This window comes from Heterocephalus glaber, unplaced genomic scaffold (genome assembly GCF_053883595.1).
Source record: "Heterocephalus glaber isolate CG9 unplaced genomic scaffold, H.glaber_assembly_v1.0 deba00000896, whole genome shotgun sequence".
Lineage (NCBI taxonomy): Eukaryota > Metazoa > Chordata > Mammalia > Rodentia > Bathyergidae > Heterocephalus > Heterocephalus glaber.
The window spans coordinates 1-22,500 of NW_028258170.1; the positions used below are offsets into that span (position 1 = coordinate 1).

At 37.0% G+C, this 22,500-nt stretch overlaps 1 long non-coding RNA gene across 2 annotated transcripts; it reads right to left on the bottom strand.

The window, feature by feature from the left end:
* Positions 1-6: 6 nt before the first annotated feature.
* Positions 7-19,924, bottom strand: LOC147828848 (uncharacterized). Of its 2 annotated transcripts, none has more exons than XR_015449999.1 (4): positions 17,922-19,924; positions 16,046-16,142; positions 15,776-15,877; positions 7-14,779 (listed from the first exon to the last, which is right to left on the bottom strand). It is a non-coding gene; the product is annotated as an uncharacterized LOC147828848 (long non-coding RNA). The 2 variants fall into 2 exon arrangements; XR_015450000.1 differs by lacking the exon at positions 17,922-19,924 and adding an exon at positions 16,736-17,914.
* Between the last annotated feature and the right edge of the window lie 2,576 nt (positions 19,925-22,500).

The window sequence follows — 22,500 nt, forward strand, 5'->3', positions numbered from 1 at the left end:
ATCTTTTACTTCCAAAACACCTTTCAACTTTCACTTCGAAAATTGTGAGTCCCGCGGAGGACTCCGAATCAGCCCGCTGCAGACAGGCAGGTCTGTGCACGCCCTACGGAGGTCCTGGGTCCCGCGGAAGACGCCATATCAGCCCGCGCCCCGGCAAAAATCCACTGGACCCCCCACCCCCTACCCCCGCTCCTCTGTACAGCCACCTGGTTCCACACTACAAAGACGCAGAGGACACCGGACCACCAGACCATGGTACTGGGTCCCACTGCTCCCGGCCCAGAGGTAGGGGCTTCTGAGCCACCGTCCCACTGCTCCTGGTCCAGAGGAAGGGGCTTCCTGGCCACCATCCCTCCTGGTGCTCCCAACCCAGAGGAAAGGGCTTTTGGGCCACCTTCTGTCCCGCTGCTCCTGGCCCAGAGGAAGGGGCTTCCGGGCCACCATCCCTCCCACTGCTCCTGGCTCAGAGGTAGGGGCTTCTGAGCTGCCATCCCACTGCTCCTGAACCAGAGGAAGGGGCTTCCTGGCCACCATCCTTCCCACTGCTCCCAGCCCACAGGAAAGGGCTTTTGGGCCACCATCCCTACCGCTGCCCCCAGCCCCTGTCCCACCTCTCCCAGCTCAGAGGAGGTAATCCGTGCAGGCGCTAACAGCCCCCCCGCCCAGTCAAAATGAGAAAACACGTAAATAAGTCTCAAAACCAGACTCCCAGATCACCTACAGCAACCCCAAAGGGAAATGAGATGAAACACTCTCAACCACCTGGACCCACTGAACTGACAACAAAAGGGGATCTGGAAAAAATGAAATCAGAAATAATTTCTCAGATAACAGGCGAAATTGTGCCCCTAGTGCAAGACATGACTAATAAATCTAGAGAGGAGCTCAGGAACATGATGGAATCCCAACATAGGAAACAAGTGGAATCCATAAAATAGATGCAAATAGATTTCCAGGACATGAAAAACTCCATTGAAAGTCTACACAAAATTATATTTATAAATTAAACTATTTAGAACTCTAAAGAAATCTGAAGACACTTCATAGAGAAGCAATGGTATAAATGTTATGTTTTTAGACCAACCAACAACTCAGGTATTTCAACTATGAAGCCCAAAATACTCTGCCAGTACACTGTATCCACTTTCCACCCCAGAAGAGTAACCAACTGTTCACATACAGAACATTCACTATTTGAGCGATCTTAAATTTACGATCTATAAGAGTTGGTCTTTATGTAAAAAAGTTCTCTTATGAATCTATAAACATAGAATATATACCCTATCATTAAAAAAGAACAAATTCAACTAACACTAAATTATACTGAATATGCTACAAACTTTCTTTGACAGATCAGAAAGCTCTCGTAACTTGGGACTGTATGTTGGAATTGGCCAATATTATAAATGGTTATCATACTCTTCCACAGAAAAGCCACAATAGTTCAGCTAAGTTTGTATCAAATATAATGATATATCTATGAACAATTTTTTAATTATTTAAGAAGTGATTTTTATTTTGAAATCTGTAACATCAGCATGATTAGAACTGCTGCGCAAAAGCAGAGTGAAGAGGTGCATAAACTTTTGGACAGAATGGTGTGATTGTATAAATTTAATTATCAAAAGTTTACTTTCTCTTTCCCTATATGTATTTTAACTACTTCATTGTAACATTTTTAGATATTCTTAAAACAATCTTTAAAAGTTAAGATTAATAATGTGTAGCTAGCAAATGCCTACTTCCAGGTCTTCCAGTTTGAGAAACACAAAGTGGTGAAACCCGAACCAAAATTTCTTGATATTTTTACTTCAATATTCATGTTGTTTTCTATCTTTAGGAATTACTAAATTATTTTGTTCTGTGCTCGCTTTGGCAGCACATATACTAAATTATTTTGTTCAAGTCAATAAAAATTAGTTACCAGCTACCAATGTTGATAATATATAACTGCTATTGTATTCAGTACTCTTATTTTGTTGGGACAGCTATAGCACATTCGCAAAAGCTTTTCATTTCAGAATTGATTTTTACATATTTGTCTTTCTGAACTCTAATTTTTATATCATACGATTGTAACAATAACAAAACAAATGTAGTTTAGTTGTACCTATTTCTTTTACTGTGTTTACTGTGGAAAAAGTTAACTACAAAGACTCAAAATAGCATGAAAAAGATGTGAATTTTATTTTCCTCTGCAAAATCACCACTTAAGCAAATATTTATTTTACTTATCTGATCCAAGGAATATTTCATGAGTTATCTTTTCAAGTAAGAAGGATTTTCTTAAACAATGAAATGTAAGCATCACCATCAATTATTAATATAACCTAATAATTTTATATTACTTTCAAGATAAAACTTCCAAGCTAAATCAATGGGTTAAAAATGTCACACTCCAAACAGTGAAATATCTCTTTGTATTAAAAAAGATTATAAAATCCAAGCTTCATTACACCTTTCTCTGGTTGAGCATAATTGTTTCTTCTAAAGCCACCATACTTCAATAAAAAAAAAAAACACCTTTAAAATTAGCATTCTAACAACAGGACCCTACAATTCTAGTGAGTCACTTAACCTCTCCAGCAGGAAGTTTGTTGGACACAAGAGGTCAGGAGTAAACCACTGTACACATTTCATATACATTCTTCATAAAAGAGGGTCACCAAAGAGGGAAATGTCCCCATGCTTTCATGGAAAGTCATGACCCAACCAAGACCATGACCCACCCTGGCAAATGACACAACTATTACAGGAAAAAAAATATAAGAGCTAAGAGGCTCTTAACACAGCCCCAAAAGTAACCTCTGAGGAGCCTTAATTGACCTTGACAAATTTCAATTAACACAGATCTTACTTTAAACACCCAGCCGGAAACAACCTAAAGGGGAGTGGAGGTGGGGAGCTAATAATAATATAAAAAGAACAAAAAAAGCTAGGATCTATATAAAAAGGGGCTCCAAACACAGCACCAGCCCCTACAGACAGCCTCTAGCTGCACCCATAACATCTTAACCTACCTCCATAAGAAGTCATGACTCCTAGTTCCACTAGCTCTTCCAAATATGTGTCCTTCAGCCTCTCTTAGTGTATTCTCATTATGTTATTTTAAAATACTTTCAGATACCTCTCAAGTAAAGATTTGGCTTCTTGTACAGATATGCCTATAGTGAATAAAAATTCTAAATATAAACATGTTAGGTACTATGCTTTGTTACCTCTGAGGTATGAACTAACTCTTGGTTGTCTACTTCAGACTTTGTACGTCTATGTTACTGGAGCAGGTCACTACAAAATGTCTTCAGTTCTACAAAATTCAAGTTTTCAGTCCAACAATAAAAATTTTAATGGTCCAGTGGTCACAGAAACATCTTTATTTCGTGTATCCTTTGATTATTGTGATAATTAAAATAAGACTGCACTGGATTTCTTATTGAAAAAACAGAGAGGAGACTATATGCTCTTAAACTCCATTTGTTGAATCTGGGTACACACCTCACAAAAACAGAAGTCAATATTAAAAGGCTAATGTCACACGCAGCCTAATTTCATCTGATTTCTACCACTTTTGAGAGTCACTATTCATCAATATTTGACTTTTAGTTTTTGGCCCTTGGTTTTTTAACAGGGTTATGAAATAAAGTTTAAAAGTCAATGATTTGCTAATGTTCTTATCTTTTTTTCCAGAATAAGGATGACAGTTCATCGAACAAACCCATTTTCTTTTGTCTCCTTTAGAGCAACCAGAATGAGACTTTTGATCACTGGCTAACCTGGTTCAGTAGTGCCCCCGCGCCCATCCTGAAGCAGCCATTAGAAGATGGACCTTCCACTCCTCTGCATGCCTTAGGAATAAGGGATCAAAGTCTTGGGGTTGGGGGAGATAACACAGGAAAGAAAAAATACAAAGACTGATAGACAAGGAATATCCTAATGTAAATATCGTGCTTTTGAAAAAACTGAATTTCAGGATACAAAGTTACCCAAGGTTATTAATATCTGTACTTCCTAAATTAGTTTCTGTTGCTTTTCTTCTAGGTCCATCGTACACAAAATCCCTAAAGATACATTAAACCCACAGATTAATTCAGTTGTAAAGGGCAGGAACCTATCTTAAAGAAACAGACTGAGAGAATTCAAAGAATGTTTTTAGGCAAAACATCCTAGATCACTCATTTTAAGAAAAAAAATTAAGGCCAGGCATGGTGGCACACACTTGTAATCTCAGCACTAGGAGGGCTGAGGCAAGAGTATCACCACAAGTTTGAGGCCAGCCTGGCTCCATAGCAAGTTCAAAATCAGCCTGGGCTACATAGTGAGACCCTATCTCAAAAAGCAAACAAACAAAACTTTAGACTAGGCTCATGCCTTTCACCTGTAAAATGGGTCCATTATCTTTCTATGGGTGGGCCACCTTTTTGACCAAGATGGAGCTTCCTACAGATTAAAAAATTCCAGATTTCCACTTCCTGAAATACATAAATATCCCCAGCTCCAAACTATAGTACACTTCTATCTTGAGGACCCACAATCTCATTTTCCTTGAGTGTATACTTTTAAAATTCTGCCTAATAAATCCCTTTATTCCTCTTTTAAAAAATAAAATTAACTTCATAACTCAAACTTCTACTTACCTTTGGTTTATTTAAAAATATACTATCATATAGTGTGTTTCTTACTTTAACATATAAGCTATAACTTTTATTCATGTATACATCAAAAGTACCTCTACTTTCCATCACAAATATATGCAAAGGAAAATACACTCTCACTTCAATGCAAACACAACATGTACAAAAGAACATCAATAAATATTTATTATTTGTTATGGCTTGGAGTTTGAATGTCCTCCAAAGGCTCACATGCTGAAGGCTTGGTCTGTGCTGTGGTACTACTGGGAGGTTGTGAATCCTTAAGGAAGTGAGGCCTAGTTAGGGGGACGATATTATGTCACTAGGGGCATGCCCCTGAATGGCTGCTGGGATCTCTCACTCTTGTAGGTGCATGGACTTTCTCATTCTCTCTCTCCCTCCCTCCCTCCCTCTCTCTGCATCTCTCTCTGTTTCTCCTCCTCTGTCTTTCTGTCTGTCTCTATCTCTCTGTCTCTCTGCCTTTCTGTCCTTCCTTTTCCTCCTCTCCCCTCCCACTCCCTCTCCTGACTCAAATTTACCATAGACTAAAACCTCTGAAACCATGTGCCAAAATACATCTTTCCTGCCTTTGTGTATTAGGTATTTTGCCTCAGCCACAGAAAGCTTACTAAAACATTATCTTTGGCAAATATTCCTAAACTACTTAAGACATGGCTACCCATTTTTTTCAAAACCGTGCTGGATAATATCTCAATCACCACTAATTAATACACATTTGAATTTTTCTTAATGAAAGTATCTACTAAGTGGCCAAACATTGTGGGTTAAAAAATATAAAATGATCCACAAATAAACAAGAAAGAGATAAGCTACAAAAACACAATTAAACATAAACTGGCAGGAGGATAATCTACATTTGAGATCCTCTTGAAATCTACTTTGCAAACAACAATAAATTGTAAAAGAGATAATCTACAAAATTCCCATTAAAAATAAATTGGTAGGGGTAATAATTTGTATTTGAGAGCCTTCTGAGAATCTACTTTGATAATAGTAGAATAAATTCTAATAGAATACTAATAGCAAATATCACCAATTCCACCAAAGGCCAAAATAAAACTTTCTATAAAGCACCTGAGAGGGGCATTGTAGCTGAGTGCAATGGCACATGCCAGTAATCCCAATACTTGCAGAAGGTGACACAGGAGAAACACAAGTTCAATCCTTGCCTGAGCAACTAGGCAAGATTCTGTCTCAGAATAAAAAATTTTTTGCAGGGGGAGCTGTGGATGTAAGACCTGAGGCAGTATAGTTTAGCAGTGCAGCTCTATGGCTTGTTTTGGCTATGGATCCTTTTTCCTGTCCTGTTTCTTCCTGATCCACTAATCTTCCTATCATTTTTACAAACTAGGTTGAAACACAGAATCTGCTCTTTATTAATGATATGAATTGTGGAACTTCCATTTATTAGCTTAGCAAACCATTTAACTCCACTTTTTTAGATGTAAAATGGAGATAATATCTAAATCACAAAGTTACTGTGATGGTTAAATGAAATAACATTTTTCAAATTTCCTTGGATTACTACCTGCTTAATAAGAAAAATAACTTTAGATTTATAAGAGATAATTTTAATAATTTAATAATTTTAATAAGATACATTTATTTAAAATAAAACCATATATACATAAAAACATAAATGTTTTCTGATTATTGAAAAAGAGCAGCAAATAGGACAAAAATTTCAGCAAAACAAACTTTGAAATGCAGGAGAAAAGGTCAAATTATATATGAGCTATTTAAAATAATCATCAGTATGATCTCCACCTTATTTCATTTAAACAATCATCTTCATCATCTCTACTCTGTTCCAAACACAATGTTTGGCACTTCATCACATCTTATTTCATTCTCAAAACTCATTAAGATATTCACTACCAGTTTTCAACAAAATTGAATAAAACCCATTAATATCCTTATGAGGCTGTAAATTCCATATAGAGAGAGATCTTGTCTGTTTTGTTCACAACCATGAAACAATGACCTGGTGGACAGCAGGCACTCAAAAATATATATTGAATATATGAGTAAACAATAAAGAAAAATTTCAAAGGTTAATTGCAAAGGTCACACGTAAATAGTGTGTCTGTATTTAAATACAAATTTGCCTGATTCCAAGTCCCATGTTTTAAATAAAATCTCTAAATCATAAAAAGCCTTCATCAAAAACAAGGATCACTGGTAGTGACATAAAACGTAAAAGCAGTGTATTAAGGAAACCTGGGACTCAATGAGTCCTACAGATAGAATAAAAAGTAGTTACGAAAAGAACAGTAGAAAAAATAGCAAATTATATTGAGTGTAACTGGTAGAGAAAACTTAAATGGTTAACAAGAAGGTGATCTTAGTACCATGATGTAGCAACAGTACGGAAAGTGATGCTCATCTGAAGTATATGAAAACTCCGAAGAAATACTGAAACAAGGAACCAACATAATGAATTTGACAATGTAGCTGATTTATACAACTGGTGCAGTGTTGAGAGGAAAAAAGTTCAGTTGCAGTAAATGCACACAGATCCCAGCAAGGTGCCCACCTGGACCAGAGCAGCAAGGGTGCACACAGGTCCAGGCCAGGGCCCTGCCATGAAAAGAGCTGCACATAAATGCCAACAAAAGCCAGAGGCCCACCTAGATACCATCCCAAGTGTGCACAGGCCCCAGCCAGAACCCTGCCCAGAGTAGCACAGGGATCCAGAAGGCCACCATTCTGAACCCAGAAATTGGCACAGTGGTGAGCCACAGAGAAAAGGCCTCTCGGTGGCTTACTAAGAAATTAGGCAAGTAAAAAGTCAACTCAACAAAGGAACACAGGCTGCATCTGTTGAAAGGAGAATTCATATAAAAGACTCAAAACCAAACTTTCAGATCACCAAAGGCAACGCCAAAGGGCAGCAAGATGGAGCAATCTAATACTCAATCACCTGGACTCCTTGAACTGGAAATGAAAGAGAATTTGAAAAAATGAAACCACAAATAATTTCTCTGATAAAAAGAGATGGTATCCATAGTGAAAGACATGATTAATAAGTCTAGAGCAGAAACAGATAAAAAAGTAGAGGAGCTGAGGAACATGATGGAATCCTGGTATAGGAAACAAATGAAATGCATAAAACAGATGTAAATATATGCAGGAGATTAAAAACTACATTGAAAGTTTACAAACCAGAATGAGCCAGTGTGAGGACAGAATATCAGATATAGAAGACAGGATTAAAATTAGTGATGAGGAAAAGAAAGGTTTCTTAAAGCTAGTAAGGAACCACAAGAAATCAATCCAGCAGCTGCTAGATGATGGGAAGAAGAACATAAGACTGATCAGAGTGAATGAAGAAACAGGAGATAGTGCAAATGACATAAAAAAATTCTTCACAGATGTAATGGCAGAAAACTTTCCAAGCAGGGGAAAAGAATTTGACAAATAGGTAAGAAAGGTATATAGGACTCCCACTAGCACGGATTAAAAAAAAAAAAAATCTACACCTAGATATATAATAGTTAAGATTCTAAAAACCCAACAAAAGAACAAAATTCTAGAAGCAGTTAGAGAAAAGAAACAAATCACATACAAAGGGAAGCCCATGAGACTCACAGCAGACTTCTCAATGCAAACCCTCAATGCAAGAAGAGCCTGGAGTGAAGTATTTCAAACACTAAAAGAAAACAAGCTCCGACCCAGAATGACATACCCAACAAAACTATCTTTCAAAATTGATGGAGAAATAAGATACTTTCATGACAAAGAGCCCCTGAGGGACTTCATGAATACCAAACCAGCACTCCAACAACTTTTAAACAACATTCTAGGAAAAGACAATGAGGATCACAACCCCAGAAGCACAGCAGAATGTATCCAACAGTTACGACAAGAAATTAAACACAAAGGCGGAGGGGGAGAATGCAACAACAAGAAAAGGTCACAACAAAGATAAGTCAGTACATATCAGATATAACCATCATGTTAATGGTCTCAGTTAACCAATCAAAAGAAACAGACTCAAAGAATGGGTCAAGAAGCAAGATCCAACAATATGCTGCATACAAGAAGCACAATTAATTCAAAAAGAAACTCATAGACTGAAAGTTAAAGGGTAGAAAACAATGTTCCATGTGACAGGAACCCCCCAAAAAGCAGGAGGAGCTATCCTCTTTGCAGATAAAATGGATTTCAAACCAATACTAATTAAGAGAGACAAAGAAGGTTGCTACATCCATATAAAGGCAACAATCCAAGAGGAAGAGATGACAATCATAAATATATATGCACCAAATACTAGTGCACCCAACTGTATAAAGCAAATACTAATGGACATGAAAAATCAAATAAGCACTAATACAATAGTAGTGGGGGACCTCAATACCTCACTGTCACAAATAGATAGATCAACTAGACAAAAAATCAACAATGAAATACTGGAACTCAACCAAACTTTTGAACAAACGGACTTAACAGACATTTACAGAGTGTTCCACCCCAGAAAAACCAGAATACACATTCTTTTTTGGCTGCACACAGGTTGTTCTCCAAAATACACTACATACTTGCTCATAGAACATATTTAAGTAAATGAAAAGGAATTGAATTTATCCTCTGTATATTACTAGATGACACCGTGATGAAATTGGAGATCAATAGCCAAAAGTAAGCGCAAGAGTTTCATAAACACATGGAAATTGAACAACACATTTCTGAACAACTAATGGGTCACAAAGGAAATTAAAGAAGGAATCAGCCAGTTTCTACAATTAAATGACAGTACAACATACCTGAATCTATGGGACACAATGAAAGCAGTCTTACGAGGGAAATTCATAGCAGTGAATACTCACATTAGGAAAACAGTGAGCTTAAATAACCCAATGCTGAACCTCAAGCTTCTAGAAAAAGAAGAGCAGGACAAACCCAAAGAACATACAAGGGAGGAAATTATTTGAAGATCAGAGCAGAAATCAGTGGAATGCAGACTAAGAGAATGATACAAACAAATCAATGAAGCAAAGAGTTGGTACTTCAAAAGAGTAAACAAAATTGACAAACTCTTAGCCAACCTTATCAAAAAAGGAAAGAAAAGACCCAAATCCATGCAAGAAGGAATGAAAAGAGTGAAATTACAACGGACTCAGCAGAAATCCAGAGGATCATCAATACCTACACTTTGAGAACTTATAAACCAATAAGATGAAAAACAGAGAAGAAATAGATTCCTAGATACGTATGAATTACCAAAGTTGAACGAAGATGACCTAAAAATTCTAAACAAGCCAATATCAATCAACAAAATTGAAAATGTAATTTAAAGCTTACCAACAAAGAAAAGCCCAGGTCTTGATGGCTTTACTGCTGAATTATACAAGACATTTAGAGAAGAACTATTGCCACTACTGTTTAAACTCTTCAATGTAATTGAATGGGGATGATGACTCCAAAATTCATTCCTGGAAGCAAGCATCACCTTGATCCCCAAAGCAGAGAAAGACCGAAACAAAAAAGCGAACTATAAGCCAATCTTACTAATGAACTTACATGCAACAATCCTCAATGAAATACTGCCAAACAATGCAGAAGATCATCAAAAATACCATAGACCCTGACCAAGTGGGATTCATCCCAGAGATGCAGGGATGGTTCAACATATGCAAATCAATAAATGTAATACCCTATATTAATAAAGCCAAGGACAAAAACCATATGATCATTTCAATAGATGCAGAAAAAATGTTTGACAAAATCCAACACACATTCATGATAAAAACCCTACAGAAAATTGGAATAGACAGTCTCTATCTCAAACTGATAAAAGCCATCTATGAAAAACCAACAGACAATATCATACTAAATGGTCAAAAACTGAAATTCTTCATACTAAAATCAGAAATAAGACAAGGATGCCTATTACCATTCCTATTCCATACAGTTTTGGAAACATTAGCCACAGCAATTAGACAAGAGAAAGAAATAAAGAGAGGAAACAAGTTAAATTGTCATTATCTGCAGATAACATGATACTCTATATAGAAGACCCCAAGAACTCCATCGAAAGTCCTCTAGACTTATTAACCAAATTCAGTAGAGTAGCTGGATACAAGGTCAACACACAACAATCAATAGCTTTCCTGTACACGAACCACAGACCCACTGGGAGAAACAACTCCTTTCACAGTGGTATCCTCAAAACTGAAATACCTAAGAATCAACCTAATGAAAGAAATCAAAGACCTCTACTCTGAAAAATATAGTACTCTGAAAAAAGAGATTGAAGATGATATCAAAAAATAGAAAGACATCCCTTGTTCCTGGGTAGGAAGAACCAACATAGTGAAAATGGCCATACTTTCAAAACTGCTATATAGATTTAATGCAATCCCAATTGAAATTCCAACAGCATATTTCACAGAACTTGAGAAAATAATTTAAAACTTCATTTGGAACAAGAAGAGACCTAGAATTACAAAAGCAATTCTAGGCAACAAAGACAAGGTAAGGAGTATCACAATCCCCAACTTGAAACTATATTACAAAGCTACTATGATAAAAACAACATGGTACTGGCAAAGAAACAGACCCAAGTACCAGTAGAACTGATTACAAGATGCAAAAACAACTCCAGACACACTCAGCCACCTCATCTTCGACAAAGGAGCCAAGCACCCCCCCCCGGAAGAAAGATAGCCTCTTTAATAAATGGTGCTGGAAAAATTGATTTTCAACTTGCCAAAGATTAAAACTAGACCTATATCTCTTACCATGCACTAAACTAAAATCAAAATGGATTAAAGATCTAAATATTAAAACAGAAACACTAAACCGGCTAGAACAGAGGTTAGGTAGAACTCTTGAAGACATTGGTGTAGGAAAAGACTTCATGAACAAAACCTCAGTTGCACGTGAACTAGCACAAAGAACCAACAAGTTGAATCTCTTCTTATTAAAAAGCTTCTTCACAGCAAGAGAAAAAAATCAACAGTGTGAAGAAACAACCCACAATGTGGAAAAAATGTTTTATCAGCTGTTCCTCAGACAAAGGTCTACTATCTAGAATATATTAAAAACTTGAAAGAAATCAGACCTCTCAAATTTAAAGACCCAATCCAAAAATGGGCATTTGAAATGAACAAACAGTACACCAAGAAGTAGAAATACCAAATAAATATATGGAAAAATGTTCAAAATCACTGGTCATTCAAGAGATGCAAATGAAACCAAGGCTGAGATTCCACCTCGCCTCAGGAAGAATGGTTGCTATCAAGAAATCAACCAATAACAAATGCTAGCCGGTCTATGGGGAAAGAGGAACCCTGCTCCCCTGCTGGTGGGAGTGGATACTGGTGCAACCACTATGGAAATCAGTATGGAGAGAACTAGGACTGGAAGTCCCATTTGACTCAGCTATTCCCTTGCTGGGTATCTTCCCCAAAGAATTAAAAGAATCATACCAAAGTGATACATGTGCACCCATGTCCATAGAAGCACAATTTGTAATAGACAAAACTTGGAAACAGTCCAGATGCCTATCAGCTGGAGACTGGATTAAAAAAATGTAGTTTTTTATAAAATGGAGTACTACTCAGCCATAAAAAATGAGAAATTAGAGACATTTATAGCTAAATGGATGCACATTGAGGTGATACTCTTAAGTGAAATAAAGAGGACACACATGTGTGAAAAACTGAAAGTGTAAATAAGGACTAAAAGGTATAATAGATATTGTGAAATAAGAAAAGGTGCAAAGGGGAAGGGGAAATAGGAGGGGTAGGGGAAAGGAAAGAAGGGAATGGAATTAATATGAGAAAATGAAAAAAGTGGAAACAAAGTCTTTGTAAAAAGGGAGGGATGGAGGGCTTGAAGGGAGGGCAGGGGAAGGGGAAAAATATAAGAACCAAGAGAGATCATGTAAAGGTGCAAATTTCCAATGATGAATGTCATTATATTGTATACCTAAAATGTACCAGTAAAATTAATTTTTTAAAAAAATCTTAGGATTAGACCAGTTATTTGACCCTACTGGCTATCTTCCCAACAGAATTAAAAGAATCATACCAAAGAAATATATGTGTGCCCACGTTCATAGCGGCAGTTTGTAATAGCTAAAACTTGGAAATAGCCCAACTGCCCATCAACTGGAAACTGGATAAAGAAAATGTGGGTTTTTTAATAAAATGGAGTACTACTCAGTCATAAAAAATCAATATGGAGATACCTTGAAAAACTAGGATTAGAGGTTCCATTTGACCCCGCTATTCCCCTGCAGGGTATCTTCCCAATAGAATTAAAAGCATCATACCACAGTGATATATGCACACCCACGTTTATAGCAGCACAGTTTGTAATAGCTAAAACACTGAAACAGCCCAATTGCCCATCAACTGGAGACTGGAAAAAGAAGATGTGGTATTTTAATGAAACGGAGTACTACTCAGCAATAAAGAACAAGAAACTAGAGACATTTATAGCTAAATGAATGCATATTGAGGCAATATTCTTAAGTGAAATAAATAGGACAGACATGTATAAATACCACATAATTTTTCCGGTGTGAGAAACGGAAAGTGTAAATAAGGATCAAAAGGTATAACAGATATTGTGAAATAGGAAGAAAAGGTCCAAAGGGGTAGGGGAAGTAGAAGGGGTTGGGGAAAGCAAATAAGGGAATGGAATATGAGAAAAGGAAAAAAATGGAAACGAAGTTTTTGTAAATACAAAGAGGTGGATTGGTTGAAGGCAGGGCAGGGGAATGAGGAAAAAATAAGAACCAAGATAGATTATGTAAAGGTACAAATTCCAATGATGAATGTTATTATATTCTATACCTAAAATGTACCAATAAAATTAATTTAAAAAAAAAGTTCAGTTGCAACTATACAGGTAGGAGGACAATTGTGACCTGTCAATGCAGAAATGATTAGGGGCTAGGGATTTAGCTCAGTGGTGCCACCGCCTGCCTTGCAAGCACAAAGTCCTGAGTTTGATCCCCGGTGCCCGCCGCCCCCCCCAAAAAAGAAATGATTAATAAAAGCTGGGAATCCTGGTGCACACCTGTAATCCCAGCACTCTGAGAGACTGAGGCAAGAGATCTCAAGGTCAAACCCAGCCTGGGCAACTTAGCATCTTTGTGAGACCCTGTCTCAAAATAAAAAATAAAAAGGTTTGGGATGGAGTTCAATGAGAAGGTCCTGGGTTCAAATCCTAGTACCATGGAGAGGGCAGGGGAGGAGAGAAGAGGGGAGGCAAATAATCAGTAAAAAGAAGATGAATGCATTCAAATTAGAAGAGAGTCAAATAAGTAAATTAAGAAATAGTAACACATTAACCATTTCTTTTTTTTGGTGCCAGGGATCAAACTCGGGTCCTTCGCTTGCGCAGCAGACGGTGAAACCACTGAGCTAAATCCCTTGGCCACACATTAACCATTTCTTAATAGCTGCTTACTCCTATCCTGATTGTAGTAGCTAATCTCAAAGAAGTGTAGCTGCAGTAAAATGCTAAGTATGTAAACTGAAGTAATATAAAGACATTAGCTCCATCAACTTAAGGATGAGCCATTAAGACCTGCTGGAAAAAAACTCTGGGAAGGATAAAGAACTGAACTGAGCATGACAGTTCAGGAAGAAAACTTTATAATGAATCATGAAGGTATACTAAAAGGTTGAAGAGTAGCCATCATCCAATTTTATAATGATAAATTTCTGAACTACTTTATAGCTTCTTCATGTACATTCATTCATGTGACTAGTCTAAGTAATCATTTCATGAAACTCCAAACATACATGCTACATTCATTTAAGTATGCTCTGGTTTCTTTAGCACGATTAAAGTCTCTGTTCTAAGAGTTGATTACCCTGTTCCTTTTAAATAAAACAATGATATGTGCTCACTTCGGCAGCACACATACTAAATAAAACAATGATAAGTCAGCAAATTTTTATAATATCTTACCACTGACAAAAGCCATGTAAGAGAATAAACTATTCAGGAAATGAAGCAGACAGATATTGTTACCTACTGATTTGCCGAAACACTTACCTCAGTAGTTTATGACCATTTGTTGTGGCAACTTCAGCAAGGCTTGTTAAAATCTTTAGATACTGGCTTTTACTTTGCTGAGACAAATGCTCCAGAACTTGCCATAACTACATTTTTTATCAATTAAAACAATGTGATTACATAATAAGCCATTCAATTTTATTGAAAAATTAAGTACTTATTTTTTAGTATTTTTTAGCTGAAATAAAGAACTTTATAGGTCTTGCCTTGCATAAATTTAAGTGCTACTATAAAGATGATATAAACCCATGTTCAAAATCCCCCAGTAAAACAAAATTTTAAAATACATGTAAAATAGAAATCACCAAGTACAATCATATGCATGGAAATTTAATTTCAATTCTAAAGTTAGGTGAGTTTTAAACGGTAATTTTCTAAGAGTAGAGATATTATAAATACAGAGGTCAGGGCTAAAGCTATAGCTCAGTGATAATTCACTGGGTCTGATCAACACTACAAAAGGGAAAAAAAATGCAGCCCCCAAAACTAATGATTACTAATCATAACATGATATTCCTCCTCAGATTCTTTTCCTCTATCCATGAGGAATAAATATCTAAGGAGAGAATAAAGAACCAGAAACCCGAAGAAAATTCAAAGAGGCAACTATAAACATAAAGTTATCAATTATTATATATAGCTGTCCCTTGGTATCCCTGGGGATTGATTCCAGAATCTCCATGGATATCAATATCTTCAGACATCCTAATTTACTGGAATATTATAACCTATGCACATTTTCTCATGTACTTTAAATCATACATAGATTACTTAGCATAACACAATGTAAATGCTATGTAGTTGCCATACTGTATTAAGGAATAATGATATGAAAGTTAAGTATAGATGCCATTTTTTAATAAATATTTTTGAGCTGCAACTAGTTAAAGTCACAATTGCAGAACCCACGGAAAGAGAGGTTATTGTAATTCACTTTTATCCTACAATTCAGGTAAGCCAACTCAAGTTATTAAAATATTTGTAAAAATAAATAAAATTACTAAGCTTATTTATAAAGTGTTATATATGCTAAACATGAATAAAGCTTGTTCGTTTACACGTTATTAGCACAATTACATTACCATGTTTTCTCGGAGGTCTTCATTTGGTGTCATTTGAATAATAGTCTGGAAAAGCCTAGGGTGATATTGAATTAATACTTCACAAGTCTCTCCATATCCACCCTAAAAACAAGACTTAAAATTATTGAGGTTTAAAACAAATTTTCTTTTAAAGGTCATACTCTTCACAGAATAGAAATCTTTCCACTCACTATCTTACTCAGAAATAAATGATTTTACTGTTTGCAGTTTCTATTACAAAAGGTCTCAGAATATATAATGAAAGCATACCTGTACACATAAATCCAGAGGGGTTACTCCATTTTTATCTGGTAAATATTTGGCTCCTTGTTATAGAAGAATCTGTGCTGTATCTCTCTGACCGTGACTATACAGAAATAGAACCAAATGAGGATGATATTTTAATTCAAAGGTTTGCCAATGAATTATGGGTGGTTAATATGAATCAATGAGACATTAAAATTAAAGGCTGATTTTAAGAAATGCCCCAAAGAGCCATATAAAGACCATCTAATCCAAAACTTTACTTTGTAGATGAGAACTGTAACCAAACCAAGCACAGGTGAAGCTAGAACCCAGATCTTTGGTCTCCTCAGGCAACACTCCTTCTGCAATAACATTATCTGACAAGATATATCATTTCACATACACGTGCACACACACATGCGTGCATACACACACACACACATACACACACACACTACAGATTTCTCAGAAATAAAAAAAAAGACTCATTCTATCCCAAGCAAAATAGTGCTATAAAACAGAGTAATTTATAACCAACTGGAATTAATTTTTAAAAAGTAAAATTCTATTAATCTAGTGCCACAAAGTTCTATAACAGTTCTAAGATGTACAAGGGTAATCAAAATAGTGAATGGTTAAATTTTAAAAATTATTACAATAAAATACACATTGCTATTAATCCCTCTCAAAATACTCCCTCTTGCTTTAACATACTTATCCCATCGTTCTTGCCACTTTCTGAAGCAGTTCTGGAAGTCCTCTTTCATGAATGTCTTTACTAGGTATAATTAAAAATACACTGAATGCTGCTGCCAAGTCCCATCTGAAAAGGAAGTCAGGCTCATAAAAACATATTCATCAGATCTGGCATGGTGCAACTTCTGGCTCTTCCCCAAAGTCAAAATGACCACGAAAGGTAAACATATTTAATTGATTCAGGACATTGTGGTAGCCATGAGAACCCAACTAAAGACAGTTATGAAAGAAGACATGCAAAAATGCTTCAAAAAGTGGCAAGAATGATGAGATAACTGTGTTAAAACCAAAGGGATGTGTTCTGACGGGGATTAATGACAATATGTCTTTTGCTATAATAACTTTTAAAAATTTAAGATTTGCTGTATTTTTTAATCACACCTATTGTATCATTCTCTTGATACTTTTTAATGATTACCTTTTTAATACAAATATCAATATTCTGTAATTAACAATACCTAATTTACTCCAGTAAAAAAGCAAAAAACCAAGAAATCCAAGTAAATCAGCAGTCCCTTTGAAAAGAGTGATTAGCTTTACTAGTATACCATAAGAAATATTCATTTAGCAACATTTGTCATCAATCTGGTGGTGCTGGTCAAGATATTCTATAGTACAGTACAGCTAATGCTGATTACTTTGTAATTTATATTATTCTGTTCCTTACTGTGTCTAAACATAAACCCTAAGTTAAAAAGTAACTACTTGTACTGTATTTAGAAAAAAAGTGATACCTGTGCTGTAAGTCAAAGATCTGTGCTTTTATAAAGCTACCCAGTTCAATTTTAATGAATCTCTTTTTTACAGTTACTTATTAAATATTTGTGTCTAATCTTTCAAATTAAATTGTAAACTTCTTGACAGCAGATGTGTTTCATAACATGGTATATAGGAGCTGGCTTATAACATGTACTCGACACACTCAATAAAGTATATTACAGGCTTTAACTTTACATGCCATTCTTTTGAAATAGCACTAACGACACTACACCATAGAAAAATGACAAGTAGAAGATGGGCATAGTGGCCATAAAGAAATTCTCTGAACTACCTTGTATAATAGCTCAGATAAACCCCCACTTCAGAAGGAATGTTGTCCCTTACCCATGAGGAAGGAATAAAGCACAGAAGGGCCAAGAATTACCTGAACAGCAGGCCTTGCTGTGTTTCCCCACTCCATCTACTAGCATCAGGTTTCAACTCTTTGGTCCAATCACATTTCTACACAGTTGTCCATGTATAACCATGCCTATGTAATAAAGTCTTCAATAAAACCCAAAAGGTCAGGGTTTCCAGACAGGTGAACAGGCAGAGGGTTGGAGAAATGTGAATAAGAACTCATTCATATACCAGAGGATAGCATACCCCAAGTCCATAAGAATAGAAGCTCCTGCACTCAATACCCTTCCAGATCTCATCCTATGTGTACATTTATCTGGCTGCTTATTTGTATCTTTCAAAATATCCTTTATAATAAACTAGTAAATATAAACATAGAATTTCCCTGAGTTCTGTGAGGTGCTCTAGAAAATTAATCAAATGGGGGGGGGCAGGTTCACAGGAACTCCAACTGGTAGCCAGTAGATCAGAAATTTCAGAAGTCCAGACCTGTGACTAGCATCTGAAGTGGGGGCAATCTATGAGGACTGGGCCCTCAATCTGGGATCTAACCCTAGGAAACTCAGCTGATGGCCACTACAGAATAAACTGCTTGCTTGTTGGTGGAGAGAAATTCTCAAACATTTTAGGAGCACAGAAGTGATCTGTGTGATAAGCATATAGTAGTAGACACTAACTTTGAATTTGTTTTTTTTTTCTGTGACCACAGATCAATTTCCAAACAATGGAAAGTAGCCAACTCAGCATACCATTACCAAATACTATGGCAAATACAGCTACGGCCAATCAGGTGATCTAGCCACTTCTACCTTCGGCCTAGAAAGTTTACTGCTCAATCAAGTGATCTAGCTACTTCCACATTCAACCTCACTGCTGAGTTGGAGCTCTCTGAACTTTTTGGGTCTAGGTGCTATCCAATTCATGTATTGCTTTTTGTGCAAATAAATTCCACTAAACTTAATTTACCTGAAGTTTTTCTTTTAATTTGAAGTTCTTTCCAGTTTTTCCAGTTGAGAACACCATAGCTCAAGAGAAAATGGGGTTGTTTGAAACCCACAGATAAAAGAGCAGAATTTGATGCAAAACTCAGGCATACCTGAGGGAGTACTACAATACAACTTAAATAAAAAGTAAGGGCTAAGGATATAGCTCAGCAGAGAGACCTTGCCCAGCATGGACAAGGCCTTTGGTTCAATCCCCAGCACAGAAAAAAAAAGTGCAACATAGAAAAAAATCACTGAAGTGTTTTGTGCACTGCTCCTAACCATGAACTACATTTATACAACCTATATGGGGTGGCTGGGCATGAGTGTGTATATATGAACATGTGAGGGTATGTACATAATTACTAGCTTGCTCCTTAGGGTTATTTTTGTAAGCCTGTGTCTGTGTGCATGTGTGTGTGTGTGTTGTAATTTTGAATCCATAGCTTTTCACATGCTAGGCAAGCAGTCTACCACTGAGCTATACCTGACCCCTACATATTACTGTATCACTGATGCTTATAACAATATATGGCACACAGAGAGTACTATCTAGATGTTTGTTGATTACATGAATGAATAAGCAAACAAAATATACAATTCAAGAAAAAGAATCAAGACTGAAATACAAAAATACCTTAATGTGTAACTTAGTATCTAACAAGACTGATTCAATAATGTGTTTTTAGAAGTTATGAATACAGATAAAGCAAAGACATGGCTCTGATCCACGATACGCTTCAACAGCTTATCCCAAAGGAATTGAACTAGCTATTTAATAAAGTGATCTACAGGAGTTACTGTTATTGCTGTAAATCAAAAACTCCACCTATAACATAAAAGCACTGGCAATTAAATATAATTTAATTTTTCCCTCATGTAATTAAGCAATGTAACCAGAATGTTATTCTGCATCTTTAAAGAAAGCATAGGATTTATGGGGAAACAACAGCTTTAGAAAATATACAGAAATATGTGCTTGAAAATACAAGTGTATAGTAGAAATACAACATTCTTTAGTGGCTGCATTTGAAAATATAAAATATCCTACCTGCAAGCAAAGTACAGGGGAGTGGCTCCTGATACGTTTGGCCTGTTAATATCAGCACCACTGTCTAGCAAGCATTGCACAGTCTGTTGGGGGAAAAACAATTAACAGTAAAGTCAGAGAAGTAAAAAAAAGACACAATTATCAGAATTTTAATCCACATAAAGTCCTTCCCAGAGCTTGAAGCTTTAAAGATAAAATGAATACACATTATGTGAATTGTGACTGCTAAACAAATTCAACATTCTCTGAGCCTACGTGATATATGTGGATTATAAATGTGATATAAACTGGTTAGCCTGGAAAGGCTGTTAAGCAGCACCATATCCCAGGTAGTCAGTTGTCACATATGGCTACTGAGCATTTGAAATGTAGTCAGTATAATGGAGGAACTGAATTTTTAATTATAATTAATTTAAATAGCCACATATGGCTAGGACACTGGACACTGCTTTAGAAATTTTAATTTGAAAACAAAATTTTTATCTCTAAAAACAAAAAGTAGGCACTGAGCTATAACTTCCTCAAAGTCAAAGAGTATAACTGATAAGTATCAAATACTGTCTTAGTTACTTTTCTCATTGCTGAGACAAAATACCCGACTCCCAAAGTTAAAGGAGCAAAGGTTTATTTGGCTCAGTTTATACAGGTTTCAGTCCATAATTGGCTGGCTCCAAGGTAGGGTGGCATGGCAGAGGGGCATCACAGAGGAGAAACAGTTCATGGTGGACAGAAGGTAGCAAAGTAAGCAAGGGAGGAACCTTAGCAGCTTCTTTATGCCCCTTTTATACTCCAGCTAGGCTACAGGGATTAGGGCGGTGCCAAATCAATCGGTATACTGATTTAGTACTCACACAACCTTAATCCCAGCATCACACACTCTAGATTCAGCCACTTCTGAAAAAGCTCCACCTATGAATGCATGAGGCTTTGGGTGGACATCTAGACAAAAGCCATAACATTTTGCCCCTGATCCACCAAAGACTCATGCACATCCTTTTATGCCAAAGGGATTTAGTCTATCTCCAAGAATTGCCAAAGTCCTAACAGTTTCAGCATTGCTGAAAAGTCCAAGTCCCAAGTCTCCTCTGAGATTTAAAGTAAACTCTTGGCTGTGAGCCCCTATACAAATGAAAAGAAAGTTAAATACTTCAAACATCACAAGATAGACACTTCCATTCCAAAAGGTACATTATAAGGGGATACAAAGGAATAGGACCTAGTTCCATGTTCAGCATCCCCAGCAATCTGTGGCAAGTTGTCAACTCTAAAGGGCTTGGGTGGCTCTGTCCCTCCAACACTGCCTGTGACTGTAGCTCTCATGGCTTCTCTCTGGGGCCAGCTCTGCTCCCTCCTTGCAGTTTTACTCAAACAATCCATGTTCCTGGTTTCTCCAAACTTCTGGAGTCTCCACTGCACCATCAGCTTCACATTCACAGCTTCATATACTGCCCTCTCGGATGCACACTGCCTACCCTCCTAGGCCTTCCTCTGAAGTCTGGGTGGAAGCCTTCTTGACCCCACAACACTTGCATTCTGCATGCACCTAAAACCAGCAAGATGTGGATGATGTCAAGGTCTGCTGCCAGCTGGAGCAATAGCCCAGCTTCCTTCTCTCGACTACTGGGGTCGAATGCCTGCATCCCTTAGCACTCCGCACCCAACTCCAAGGAACAAATTTTCTAGAGCGCTGCTATTCTGGGACAGGGTGCTCTGGGGCTCTCTTCTCAAAGCAAAGTCTTTCACCTTTGCAACTCTGAGGCTCCAAAGGCTGGAATCCTGCTGGTTCTTGTGATTTTCTCAGGCCATCATTTCGGTTGTCTTCTTCTGAAATACTTGGCTATTTCTTGCTAGTCTTTTCAGTGATCAGTTTCTCTTCTATTCCATCTTTGCAGGCTGCAGCTTTACTGGAGCTTCCTTTCTGACCAAGCTCACATTTTAAATCATGCTGCTGGGCTCTTTGCTCTTCATTCTCAACATAAATCTGGCTAAAAGCCCTCAACAGTAGCCATGCCACAGCCTCAACATGAGACTGTCTTCAAATTTCTTCTGCAAGATTAATCAGTCTGGGCCGGAGATTAAGCTCAGTGGTGCTGCCACCTGCCTCGCAGCGGCAAGGTCCCGAGTTTGATCCCCAGTACCAAAAAAACCCAAAAAATTAGTCTGCCACTCTTAAGTCTTAGGCAAAGTCTCTGGACCTGAGCAAAATGCAGACAAACTTTCTGCCAAGGCATAATGCACATCATCTGGAATCCAACAGCCAATGCAATCCTTTCCAGCAGAAACCTTCTGAGCCTGGTCTTTACTGACAAGATTTCTATCAGCCTTCTGGTCTTCTGAGCTTTGACCAGAGAATCTCCCATCAAGTACAGCTTAAGGCATTCTAGCTCTGCCTTTTTAGCCAGGATCTCCAAACCTTTTCAAACTCTTCCCACAAGCCTGTCCCAAAGGCTCCTGAACCACATGGTCACATATAATCATAGCGACAACCCCAAATTCTGTCTTAGTTATTACTTTCCTTATTTCTGAGACAAAATACCCAACACCCGAAGTTAAAGGAGCAAAGGTTTATT